At 30.9% G+C, this 14,051-nt stretch overlaps 1 pseudogene; it reads left to right on the plus strand.

The window, feature by feature from the left end:
• Positions 1 to 12,919: 12,919 nt before the first annotated feature.
• Positions 12,920 to 13,786, plus strand: LOC145610480 (NDR1/HIN1-like protein 1 pseudogene; annotated as a pseudogene).
• Positions 13,787 to 14,051: the final 265 nt, after the last annotated feature.

The following is a 14,051-nucleotide window of genomic DNA, read 5'->3' on the forward strand; positions in this document are numbered from 1 at the left end:
TTATTATTATCATTGTGTCGACATTAAAATGGACATATATTCCAGATCTCTTATTCACTAGTCCATTATATCATGCACATGCATTATTTATCGGTTCCATCATATACCGGTATCATCATATTATTCCTCAAGGTACAATTTTAATTTTCATGCTATTTTGACAATGATATCTGAATACATTTCTCATTGGTACCATCATAATTTTTCTTACATCATAGGTCATCTATTATAAAAATTCAGATATCTATACCACTTTTAGGGTATTTCATTTACTATGGTATTTATATACTATTACACTATTAGTGTTAACTGCACTATCTTGCCAAATATCATATCTATTAAACATATCTTTATTTTGGAACCGATCATATACAACCTACACTTCAGGTGTAGTGATTCAAGTACAATTGGCAAGATTTTATCTCAATGTATACACATAATATGACCAAAATGTATCTTCAACGCTATGTAACACGAGTCATAACTGAATACAAATCAAATCATAAATGTGCAACATATCTTGATAATATATATGCAAAAGTTGACATATATATAACTTTTCAAACTACCATTATAGGGATCATAAATACTCTTTATTTATTTAATTTTTCCAACTTTTGCTAATTCGTTCTTCTCCTCCTAAGTTGGTAAAATATCTCATTTATAGGGGCGTCTTATTATATACCAACTTAGTAGATAAATTTGCATTAATAAAATTCACTTCATTAGGAAAATCACAATCAAAATTTATTTCCCAGAAGATTTGTATTAAACAAGCTTTTATCTCTTTTAGAGAGCAATTTTTAAATCATTTCTTCATTAACTATACATTGCATAACACATATGCATTTATTATTACGGAAATTTCATGAAATGCCCCTGAGTAATTTTTTTATTCACCAAATACCCATCAAAATTTTCAAATTCACCAAATACACTTGAGTTTAAGAAAAATGTCACCAAATGCCCTTAATGACTAACGGCGGTTAACACCATTAGTCATTAATGTCTAATACGCCACGTGGCAGCCTTTAATTGGTTGTTGTAATATTAGTTAATTAATTATTAAAAAAAAAACTTTAAAAAAAAAATTAAAAAAATAAAAAAAATACCCCAACCACCCCGCCATCCCCACCTCCTTTCCCCCCTAAACCACCACCCTAAAAACCGAAAAACCCCCAAATCGAAACCCTAGATATTATTTCAAATTATTTTTATATTAGAGCCATTTTTAAGGGGACGGGAAACAGAGGGAGAGGGGCCTGGGGGTAGGGGAGGGGGTGTCGAGGGTGAAGGGGCTGGCCTCGCCGGCGACCGCACCGGTTCCGGCTGGGAGCTGGCCGCCGGCGCCGTCTGATAGGGGATGGTGGTGGGGCGGGGTGGGGTCTAGGGGGTGGTGGGGGTATTTTTTTTTTATATTTTTAAAGTTTTTTTAATAATTAATTTATTTATATTACAACAACCAATTAGAGGCTGCCACGTGGCGTATTAGTCATTAATGACTAACGGTGTTAAACGCCGTTAGTCATTAAGGGCATTTGGTGAAATTTTTTTAAACTCAGGAGTATTTGGTGAATTTGAAAGTTTTGATGGGTATTTGGTGAATAAAAAAATTACTCAGGGGCATTTCATGAAATTTCCGTTATTATTAAATCTTTCATAATTTGTTCTCTTCAGGAGATCAATAATTCAACATCAATGGGGAGACATATGTTGTGCAGTTGAATTTCCTTCTTTTCTATTTCTTATGTGCTGACATACAATCCCCCAATCAATAGAATTGTTATACAAGCATATATCACTTGCTTTTAATTCTACTAGGTGGTGATCTTTTAGATCTTTAAAGACTTAAATAATGTATTTGATGAACTTCTGGTCACTCAATAGTTGACATAATAATATATAAGTTATTTTGGTAAACTTATGGTCACCCATTACTCTTTTATATAAGAAATCAAAACTTATTAACCCTTGAAATTCTCATATATACAAATTATTATGAATCACTATCCAAATATAGCTCAATCTCAATATTATGTCTCGCCATTCAATTCATTTCATATATTTAACATTGAGAGAGCGTCAGCACATTATCAAATGAAACTTCAGGTTTCCATAACGGGTAATTATTCAACCCAGATGGCCTAATTTAATTATCACATCCAATCACTTCTCTAAATTAAACCCTGGTCAGTTTTCCAACAATAGTGATCACTTTATTATTAATCTTACGTAATGCATGGCCATGAATTTGATGTGATATTTGAACATCAACATGTGTTTCTTTATACAATTGGCAAGACGATCAACAAATATTTTATCCAATAATTTACTCATACTCTGCTGGAGTTTTGACTATAACCTTATACATGCTAATCTTGTTGAATATTTCATACTCTTCTGGAGTCTTTTATATAATCATGAAACATATAAATTTTTACTAAACGTGATTTCTTCTAGAAATGTAATGGGATTTATCATTTCCTCAAATTTGTCATTGTCAATAGTTGCTCCATTCCTTTTTCGATGGTTGTTATATTTTAACTCTATTGGACTACAACGCTTTAGACGTGTTTTAGGTTCATTAGTAACCAATGTTATCCTTCTGGAATAATAATTTTAATTAGAGCATTTATAATTAGTATATGATCAATGACATTTATATCCATCTTCAAGATGGTATCATTTTAAAATATATGATTATCATCATGTGGCCACCTTTGGGCACATAAATAATTGATATTTAGGCTAGTGTATGTACCAAACTGGCCATCAACATATTTAATTATTCATGTGCAAGGATTACATAAAAACAATGGAATAAACACTATCTCCTCCTAATCCTTACATATGGGGGTATACAAATAATCCAACAATTTTCAAATCTTTTCTACCATTTAAGGCATAAATTCTTTTAGCAATGCATGTATCAAGCATAATAATATTATTCTTATAAACTCTTACTCGCAACTCTTGCCCAATTTTATTAATCTCTTATAAGTATGGACATAATAAATATATTTTACAAGTAAGTTTTCTACAATGTCATCTATCTCTTGTTCAAATAAATATTGTGCAATCATGTTTAATTTACTTTCAATGATCCAACTTCAAGTAGGTACATTCGTACATAATACTATTACTGTTTAATCACACATCAATCAACAAATTCATACTAAAATTGTGATAGTTGTTCAAATTATATGATAATGTCAATTATGACGCATATGTACATGAATAATATCTAGAACTTACCGTCCATATATGAAAAATGAAAAGGAGTATGCAATTTGTGTATTAGTACTTTGGTAGTACACTACTTAATACTTCATAAAAAAAAAACATTAGTATTTCATGTAATTGACATAATCATGAAGAAGTATAATTCATTAATGAAACTCCTTTCACATATAATTAGCACAATAAATGGTTGTTGTCAAATTCATCTTCAAATAAGTGCTAGCTAGCATGAATTGTACGTGGTCGAACAAACATTCATGTGCCCAATAAAAACATGACATCATATATATATATATATATATATATATATATATATATATATATATCTATTAATCATCAGAGTCATAAAAGTATAATTAGTTTTATGAGTTTCATAGAATTACAATTAGATCATTCTTCATATATATTAGGCCCCAAACTTTAATCCTTTTATAAGCACATACACATCAAGTTCTTGAGTTTTGACCACTTGCTCGTAAGAAATATTAGAAACAGCAAAATACTTAGATGAGCTAAATAATATACAAGTATATGGTATATTAACTCACGTAGATGCTAGCTTAATTAGAGGATCATGCTATATATATATATGCTACACCTATTCGTATACAATGGAAATATACAAATGGAAAAGTATCGTATACTAAAAGATATGTTCAAATAATAGCAATGCCTAAAATCAAGGGATCCATTTAACAAACTAAGATCATCATTATTCAAGGATAACCATTAACCAAGCATAGCATCAAGATTAGAAATACATAGCAATCACTTACACATAGGTCTTCACACTAATTGTGGCACAATATTATATAAATACTATCTTATAAAATGTCAATAGCCAATTTAGACCCATATCCAATCCTACATATTGTTTATCGGAGACAAATCTTATATGCAATAAGATCACGAGTGGAAAAAAAAAATGGCCATAATCAACCATCGTTTTTTTTTTTTGGGATTTATGTAATTATTAATGAACATAGATTGTTAACTCCGTGGGGTTAATTATAGACATCTTATTTATGACCAACATAATGTAAGTGTTCTATAGACATAATGTGAATAAAACACTAATACTAGCTGAAGTTCTCATATTGATTCAGTCGAACCATGAAGTCAATCACGCTAAGTATAATTAATTACTAACTATTGATGAGTTTTTGAAAAAACAAAATCCCTGAATTGATTTCAAAGCATATAAACTGATCAATTATACTCTCTGTAGTAAATCACAATAAAAGAAAGGAAAAAGAAGCGCATATATACAATCGACAAGATCACTAAAAATTGGATGCAATTAAACCATGATTTATCATGACTCCATAAGATAACATATACCCATAAAAGACAAATAGACAATCTATATTTGAATACGAGATCATGTAATTCATTAAAAATAAAAATGTTTATTGTACCAAATAAATCTGTACAAAGTATATAGTAACCTTCACCTAAAACAAATCATACAAATACATTTTCTAAGATAGTGATTAAACAATAAAATCGGATCTCGCACAAATAATCAGTTCAAAATAAATAATCACATGTTTAAAGATTATGCTGATTTAATAAATTAAGCGTAATCAATCAGATAAATCAATATGGAGTATTTCATGAAATTCATGGGTAGTCATGAAAATTAAATTGATTCATGCTAACTTGAACACATAATCATCTACATACACTAGTTATCCATGGATTAAAAAAATAAATAAAAAATTAACTGGTGGACTATTTCATTCAAGTTAATTATTTAACACTTATCAGGGCTTGCCTATACTCCAGTTCCTACTCGTAGGACTTTTCACATGGAACAACAAATTATAATAAAGGTCTCAAACTCATCCAAGTCAATACACTCAATTACATATCAAGCCCACTCTAAATAAAACTGCAAAATTCCAACATTCTGTTTAGATATAATACGATTCCGAAATTCCGAAAGGTTTAACACCTATGATTAATTTAATTCAAGTAGGATAATAACAATATAATAAAATCAATAAAAGTAAGGTGAAAAAGATATAGGGATACCTGGCCTGAATGAATGTATGATAAGGATTACAATTTGATTGAGGGACGTGCATGTATATTTAGGAATACTCGTGCAGTTACTATTTAACTCCTTTGTTTGTCTCCTCAGTAATTAATAACGTGTTGTGAAATAAGGAGAAACATGAGAGATTAAGAGAGAATTTATCTATCTATGTTATTCCATATGATAAGGGTATATATACATAAAATATTATAAGTAGGGTTTGCTTAGATAACAATAAACCCAAGATCTAGAATATTCTGGAAACATACAAAGAGATATGGATATCCACACAATATTTTCATAACAAAGATAACAATATTTACCAATTATCACATCAAACAACAAGAAGTCAAGAACTAATAGACAACCCAAAATTCAAAAAGGGCGATAAATTATTTTTGCATTTAGATGTGTGAAGAAACTGAAGATCGATCATAATCTAGAAATTGATAAAATCGTTATACGTAGCATTTATTTTAAAAAGCTTGTTTTACAGTATAACAATCATTTAAGCATTGATTTAGCTCTATAAAATGTGGTAGTAGTTTAATTGTGGGGGTAGAGTAGTTGGTATAGAGCATATTCTAAGAGTAGAAAAACTATAACCAAGGTGACAAAAGTCGGTCTTTTCAAGTTGGAAACTTCTTTGTCATGAAAGTTGGTTCCATATTGGCATATTGTGGTGGATATGTTGTTTCTTAGCTATCTACATTTGTTTTCATATTCATCTAGCCGACGGAAACTTTTGTAATTTTGGTTTTCACCAGGGCTCCGTAGCCAATCCCCTCTCGAGAATTCATTATTTAATACAAGTCCTCACCTTTTTTCGAGTTCAGGCGCAAAGGAGAAAAACACCAAATATCACGAGCACTCTTGCACAGGAACAACATATGCATCAATGTTTCCGGCACTTCTCCACAGCAAGGGCATAATTCCTCATCACACATGCCTTTTTTTTCAAATTTTTTTGGTGTTTGAGATCGATTCAAATGTAGGCAGGCTGTGGCATAATCTCCTACCCCTTGAACACTCACTGCTAAACTCTTCTAACTGTGGCTAGTCTATCTAGTTTTGTTTTGTTTTCATAGTTTGGTTTAATACTTGTTTGAAGTTTTTAGGCTATAATTTAAATGCTGAATTTGGTCATGCTTTTAAGGTTGTTCTCAATATGAGTACTATATTGGATTTTGATTGATATATAAATAAATTGATATTTTTAGTATATAAATAATAAAAACATCGAGTTTTAATTGAATTTTTTGATTTATTTGTAATGAAATGACCGAAGCATGTAACATGTACTCTAACTATCATTTTTGGAATTTTTGGGTTAAATTGCTGTGCTTGGATTTTATTCCTGTTCTCTTTGTACTGATCTGACTTATGTTTTCTGTGGTGTTGTTTCAGGGAATGCTGCCTTGGAGGATGTCAATGTCAGGGAATGCTGTTTGAGGATGTAAATGAGCATGGAATACGTTAAGTGATGAGTAGTAAAGTCTAGTAATATTGGGAGTTTATAGTAATGTCTGATTTCGAGAGTTAATTGTCTATAGTAATGTTTGGCCGCGCCATGAAATCTTATTCGCAACTATACTAACTTTTAAAATAAAACAAAAATTGCCGAAAAATGCTGATTTGATAGTTAATTGTCTATAATACTTTCCTAATCTTGTTAGGTCTTTTATTCTAAAGAAAAACAATAATAAAAAAAAATCTTATTAGGTCTCTTGATACATAAAAGTACAATTTTATATGCGTATGTATAGGGTTAAAAAGGTGCCCGTAAAAAAAAAAAGGTGAGTTTGAATCGTGTTAGAAGATCTCAAAAGATTTTTTTTTTTTTTTTTTTTTTTTTTTTTTTTTTTTTTAATATTGAGAAAGTATATTCTCACACATAATATCTTTCCATATATTTTTATCATATACTTGGTAATTGGTATATTAGATATACGTACCTAGCCTTAAAAGTTACATTATTATATCACAGAATAAAAAGTGGTAAAGCATCAGAATTGACAATGGTAGGCATGTCAAATGGTAATAATGAAGATGAGAATCCAGTGGTGATTGGTTGGGCAAACAAAAACCCTAAAAATAGTGATAGTAATAGAGAAACATTGACTCAGAATTTGATAGGAAACAACTTTAACGACGACATCAACAATACGACGACGGAAGAAATTAGGAACCACGACAACGACATGAATACACTTCTATTTTCGACATTTTGTCCATTATTCACAGCGCCTGTTTTGATAATATGCTTGATTATTATTTTTGGTATTGGATCAGATAAATTCACGTTTCAAATCAATTCAGTTGAGGTTGAGGTGGCTCGTAATAACACGGGGGCAGATTTGAACTTGACCCTATTCTTCAAGAACCAGAACAACAAACCTATGTTTTTCAATTCTCTCCAATTGTGGGTTGAGTATCAGGGATACTTTCTTGGTTCGACAACGCTTGACCCTTTTTCCCTACCTGATGATCATAATAACCAAAACCAAAAGACAATCGATTTACAGCTACATATTTCGGGTGTGCCTTTCGATTCCATTCACAAGGACCAAGCTTTGGATTTGATTGTTAAGATCCGCGGTCTTTATTGGAGTTCGGATCAATATAAGGTTATCAAAAATATCAACGTCTATTGTGATGGCATCACGCTTGGATTTTATAACAATCCCACGTCTGGGATTTTGATTAGTGCACCACCTCTTTGCTCCTACCGTTCTAGTACGTTTACATAGGAATCCTATTTATACCTTTATTATTATGTGTTTTTCTAGCAATACTTCTTTTTTTTTTTTTTTTTAAATAGTGCATTTGTTGTTATTCTGTATTTACTTTTCAATTAATGTTCTCTAACTTTCATTCTAATGCATATTTATCAGCTCTAACTTGTTTATCCAATTGATCTCTCTTTAAATATACCAAGTAACGTATGTAATTAGACGTGGGTCAAATCACGCTGAATTCTCTCTTGATAACTCCGGGCTTGAATTTGGGTCGGGATAGAATTGACAGCTCTAAACGTAATTCAAGCCACCAACTCACCATGAATATAGGCCTGTTTATGAGAAATAGGTGCCCAATAGTAATATAAGGGCCAGCCTAAAGATTGGAGCCCATACTAGTGTATTACTGACAACATATATATTAAGCTCGGGTATTTTATTTATTGATTTGTTTATTTATTTATTTTATTTTTATTATTATTAAGTGTGTGTTGGAATATTTGCTTCAAATTGTTAGTGGTTACTTAACTCCTAATGTTAGTGGAGTCATAATAGTAGTGAATAAGTTTGTTTAGTGGGAGTTAATGTTAGCATGATCAATGATCATTAGATTATATTCCTTAAATTTAGTTTATTTTGCACTATATATATGTTGATATGCAGTATTAATTTTCAATGGATTGAATACAAATTTCTTTATTCTTTCCCTTCTCTAATCCTATTATTATTTCAACTGCGTGCACTTTGTAAACAAGTAAACTAAAAAAATAATCCAAATTTTATATTGTAGTAATACTTGATGCACAGACAAAACATTTCTCCAAGTATTTATTTTAATGCAAAATCACTAATAATGTCATTATTATTAGAGTGTGAGGTAGCTCTAGTGATTAGAGCTCCTCTCTCGATCTTGGAATCGATTTTCATCACCTGCCCTTGTGGCTCTCAAAACACCAAAAATAATATCGTTGTTATACAATAAAATAACGAACCTAAAATTAGAGAAACTCTGAATGTTAGACATCAAAGATAAGGGGGTCAGCGTCAAATTTGAAGATAAAAACAATTTTTCAGCATAGCAACACTTAATTCACATAGTAGAATAATTAATTATGAAAATAAAAAAGATTTTCAAAAATTTAGAAAATTAATTTCCGAAAAAATAATGAATTTGTAGGAAGGAAAATTAATTTTTAATAAGTTTTACCAAAAAAAAAATAAAATTAATCGGCCAATGAAAATTAAGTAGAAGATGACTTGTTGACACCAAAGTTTTGTTAATTTTTAGGAGATAAATATATGTACATAAATAAGGAGATAATATCAAAAAAAAAAAAAAAAAAAAATTATCTTATGAATCTCGTAGAATATTTATAACTATCTTGTTTCATACTCCGCGACAGTGGTCGTTTTAAGTGTTTAATCATGCTTGGATGGAATAAGGCCCTGTTTGATTCACCTTAATTTTGCTGAACTGAAATTATTTTTACTGAACTGAACTTATTTTTACTGAACTGAACTTAATTTTACTGAACTGAAATTATTTTTACTAAACTTAAATTATTTTTACTGAACTGAAATTATTTTTACTGATTTTCTATTATAATTCTTCTTTAAGAAAATTGAATTTTACTGAACTGAACTTATTTTTACTGAACTGAAATTATTTTTACTGAACTGAACTGAAATTATTTTTATTTAATATTATTTTTTTAAGGTGAAGAGAACAGGGCCTAAGTCTCAAAGACCTTATCTCCTAGTACGTGTGGAATAAGCCAACAATGAAGTTATAACTAGACCTAGCAATCCTGACCCGACCCGACCCGCAACTCGAATGTTGACCCGAAAATGACCCGAACCCGAACTAACCCAACCCGACCCGAAATGGAGTTGACCTTAACGTGACCCGATGACCCGAACTGACCCGAAACCCAAAATGACCCGACCTAATTTTTATCCGAATCGACCCGACCCGAAGTGAACCGACCCGATTCCTACAGTGAATAGGTGAAATGGTGAATTACTTTGTTTAGGGCTTCTTTCTTTCGTTCCTCACTAATAGGTACTCATCAGGATTTTTTTTTTTAACGATTTAAATTTATTTTTTCAACTTTTTTTAAAAGTGAATTTATTTTGGTGACTCGACACAAACTTGACTCGACCTGAACTAACCCGACCCGAATTGACCCAACCCGAAATGACCCGACCTGAAATCGACCCGACTTGAAATTGACCTGAAAATTTGTCCTAAAAATTGACCTGACCCGAACTAACCGACCCGACCCGAACGGACTCAACCCGAACTTGACCTGACCCGAACTTGACCAGAAGTGCTGACTCGAATTTGACCCAAAACCCGAATTGACTCGAACCGAATATTAGCTGACCCGAAAGTGACCCAACCCGAATTGACCCGACTTGAACGACCCGTTTGCCAGGTCTAGTTATAACCCACAAATTATCAATAAAATTATTCCGTATATTCTATTGCCTATTTATTTATATATTGCAAGTTTTATAATTTACTAAAATTTTCACTTAAAATAAGCTAACAAAATTTATAAAAAAATTAAAAAGATAACAATATTTACCAATTACCACATCAAACAACAAGAAGTCAAGAACTAATTGACAACCCAAATTCAAAAAGGGGGATAAATTATTTTTGCGTTTAGATGTGTGGAGAATCCGAAGATCGATCATGATCTAGAAATTGAGAAAATCGTTATACGTAGTATTTATTTTAAAAAGCTTGTTTTATAGTATAACAATAATTTAAGCATTGATTTAGCTCTATAAAATGTGGTAGTAGTTTAATTGTGGGGTAGAGTTGGTATAGAGCATATTCTAGGAGTAGAAAAACTATAACCAAGGTAACAATAGACAAACAAAAAAGTCGGTCTTTTCAAGTTGGAAACTTCTTTGTCATGAAAGTTGGTTCCATATTGGCATATTGTGGTGGATATGATGTTTCTTAGCTATCTACATTTGTTTTCATATGATTGTGAGTCAACGTCTTCATCCAGCCGACGGAAACTTTTGTAACTTTTGTTTTCACCAGGGCTCTTTAGCCAATCCCCTCTCCAGAATTCATTATTGAATAATCGTTCGCAACAATTTGTTCTCTTATACTTTTCAATACGTAACTTCATTTGATCATTACTATTAAGGTTATTTTTGTATAAGTATTTTTATGCCTTTGTAAGTTTGTATAGAAAGTGAAGTTCAGATTCAGATATTGCTCTATATTATTTTTTAATGTTAATATTCTTTAGTTAAGAATCATTTTATGTACAATTACTAAGCATGAACTATGTATGTGGAACGTGACAAATTGGTACAAATGGTACCTACTATTATTGCTTATCATAAGCCGGTTGTTAGCCATCAATCATTGAAAAAAAAAAAAAAAAAATCAAAATGGACGATACAAATCATACAATACCTTGATTTCGTAACATTCTTTGTTTTATAGTCCTCAGATCCAAATAACTATACTACTATTTTACTAACCCATGACAAAGAAAATTCTTTTTGACACCATATCTTTTGTCACTTCTTTCCTTAAATAAACATATTACATCCATCTTCATTCGATTTTAACACTCCCTCTCTTTGATCTTAAAGTTCTACCTGCCTATTTCAATGATATACGTTTGTCAATACACTACTTTGATCATAATTATTTTTTATATAATTAGAAAAAGAAAAAGTGTAAGAGTTGAATATAACGGAGTAACGTATACCGTGATAAGTTACTCATTGAATAGTTGTAATTGAGTCAAATAAGACCCAATATAGTTATGTTGTGTTTTATATATTGGAATTTATTTAGAATATTATTTCATCTCATGATGAATAGTATTAAGATTTCTAATAGGAAAAACAAAAAGGAATAAAGAGTACTATTGTGACAAAATTTAGTATATGGAAGAGACTAGAGATTATTATTAATAGGGTGAAAAAAAAGATGAAAGTTAAGTAAAAGAGAGCAAAGTAAGAAAGAAGTAGATAAAATAATACTCCCTCATTTTCATAATGTTAGTCTCATATACTATTTTGGGTGTTTCAAAAAGATTTACACATGTTGAATATATTTCATTTATAACTTGATTTTTTTAGAATTAATTGATAGTGGATTGATGACATGACTCTAAGTAAGGAAATTTTTACCTTAAATTATGCAATTATAACTTGTGCTTTCCTAATAAAAAATCAAAAAAGTTAAATAGGGTAAACTAATTATGAATTCTATTGTACTTTAATGTTAGATTCCAAATATATTTGTTTTTTTATTTTATGTGATTGATTCCATATGAGACTAATATTATGAAACGGAAGGAGTAAAAAGTAAATAAAAATGTGTAATTATTATAATGTAAGAGGATAAAAGGATAAACTATATTTGCCAAAAATAGTACGGAAATGTGAGCTGAGTAAGAAAAAAAATGGATAAATTAAATTAGAGGAAGCATATGAAACGTGTAATTATTGTAATGTAAGAGGGTAAATTGATAAACATATTATATCCGTCAAAAATAACATGAAGCAAAGTGTTCAAACTTTCATATAAAGATCAAAACAAAAATTGAAGATAATTAAATAAATTATTGATTTATCTTATGCAATTGCACCTTATTAATATATAATTGATGATTAAGAAATAGTACAAGTATAATTGTACAATAGTTGCAACCTACTAATATGACACCAATCCTAAATGTTAAAGGTGATATGAAATAAAATACCCATGTTCCTACCTACCATTATTATCATAAATTAAGAAGTAAACGAAAGTCCACCATTTAACACTAGTTATAGTAAAATAAAGTTTTCTTCGGGTCATTAAAACAGCCATTACACGGCATTTATATGCGTCAACGTACGTACTCGCCTTCATTATCAACTCCAAACCTCTCTCTACCTATATTTATTCTTTGATGTTAACTTCATTTTTCCCCTAACAAAATAAATAGTATTCATCACTTTGCTTAGCTTCTTAGAAAAAATTCTCCTCCCTTACCACCACCACTAGTCCACCACAACGTAACAATCGTTACGTTCGATACACTAACAATCAAGCTAAGCCACCGCGATGTCAATTAAAGACTGCGGCCACCACAAGGACAAGAAGAAGATCCTCCTAAAGCGAATATTCGCCGGAGTTTTAATCTTCCTTTTTATAGTCCTCCTTATAGTCCTTATCATATGGGCCGTCCTTAAGCCCTCTAAGCCAAGTTTTATCCTCCAAGATGCCACCCTTTACAACTTTAACCTAACAAGCCCGGCACAACTCACATCCATCTTTCAGGTGACCGTACAATCCAAGAACCCTAATGACAAAATCGGAATCTACTACGACAGGCTGATCTCCTACGCCACTTATCATGATCAACAAATCACTCTACCTACATCGATTCCGTCTACGTATCAAGATACAAGAGGGATGAACATATGGTCACCTTTTCTACAAGGTCAGTCCGTACCAATTGCTCCCTATATAGGTGCTCAAATTAATAACGAGCTTCAAATGGGAAGTGTTCACCTCATTATCAAATTGGATGGAAAGGTAAGATTTAGAGTTGGATCTTTCGTTAGTGGTTCGTACCGCATCCACGTCAACTGTCCGGCGTATATTCCGATGAATAACCCCGGTGCCGGAATTATGGTAGGGCGTAACGCCATCAAATACCAGCTTATCCAAGGTTGTAGCGTTAGTGTGTGAACAATTATTATTATTTTCATCACATGAAGTATTATTATTATTTCTCCTTGTTATTAGTTATTAAATATATTCTCTCTTTTTATTTATTTCCTCTCATGAAATTGTAAATTTTTGTTATTTACCATGAATAAGGTTAAAAAAAAGTTAGATTGATTTGCAATTAAATGGGGAATTATGGAGGTTATAAAAATGTATTATTTTTCTTATTCATATATAATTAGTGGATAAATATTTGTTATTGAAGGGCTAAGAGTGAAAAAGAGTAAATTTACGTAGTGCATGGAATTTAGTGGAGTGGTAGGTTGTT

This window comes from Chenopodium album, chromosome 3, assembly GCF_948465745.1.
Source record: "Chenopodium album chromosome 3, dcCheAlbu1.1, whole genome shotgun sequence".
NCBI classification, from domain to species: Eukaryota; Viridiplantae; Streptophyta; class Magnoliopsida; order Caryophyllales; family Amaranthaceae; genus Chenopodium; species Chenopodium album.